Here is an 874-nt window from a genome sequence, read left to right as displayed (position 1 = left end):
TGCGCGTGTATGTCATATGTTGGCATCTCTTCAATTCGTTTTTTGTTGGTCTGCTTGCTTTATGATTTTCCAGTACATTGTATATTTTATTGTTTATGTTCTGTATGCAAAATCACATTATGTTAAATCTGCATTTGTATTTTATGACCTTTTTATACCACGTTTCTTGCATTATTTAATTTGAATTTAAAAAGTTGTCTCTCACATGTTGCTTTACTTTTCCCTGAGGATACAGACTGCAAAAATCCGCGAACAGCTCCCAAAGACGAGTCCACAAAGTTGAAAATACCGATGATAAGTTTGCGCTGAAGACGTCAGCTGAGTCCGAAGTTGTGGCATGCGTTGCAGAAGCGCGAGTGACGTTGCACAGATTGCAGCATCCCGCGCGGCCGGAGGCAGGTGGCAGAGACATCGCGTAAGAAGGACGGACCCGGTGGTACCGCGGCGCTTAGGATTTTGCTATCATTTTATTACCTTTTTTTCTAGAGACATGGCAATCTCGTGGCACCCACCGCACCGCTATGTGCTCTCGCTGATGCCCCGCCGTGCGCGGGTATTATTCACGCCGAGCCTCATCCCGGGCGACATTCGGGTTATGTGCGCGACTTGGCGAAATTGCTTGTGCATTGCCTCGGGGGAAGAGCGCCTAATTGGGCTGAGCCGCCGGGTGGCGAGCCGCGGGGAGGGGGTTGCTAGGACTTGGGGAGTAGGAGGTCTTGGGAGGGAGGAGGGAGGTCACCGTGACGTCAAAATTTTGCGTTTTCACAAAACGTTCGAAGGCCTCGCGCTGTGCGTATGTTCGGCCGTAAGAGGATTTTCCTTGTTACATTTTCTCCTGCAATACTCGCTTTGATGGGATTAGATTTTGTGTGCG

Source organism: Penaeus monodon, chromosome 27 (assembly GCF_015228065.2).
Source record: "Penaeus monodon isolate SGIC_2016 chromosome 27, NSTDA_Pmon_1, whole genome shotgun sequence".
NCBI lineage: Eukaryota > Metazoa > Arthropoda > Malacostraca > Decapoda > Penaeidae > Penaeus > Penaeus monodon.
This window is presented reverse-complemented; position numbering follows the sequence as displayed.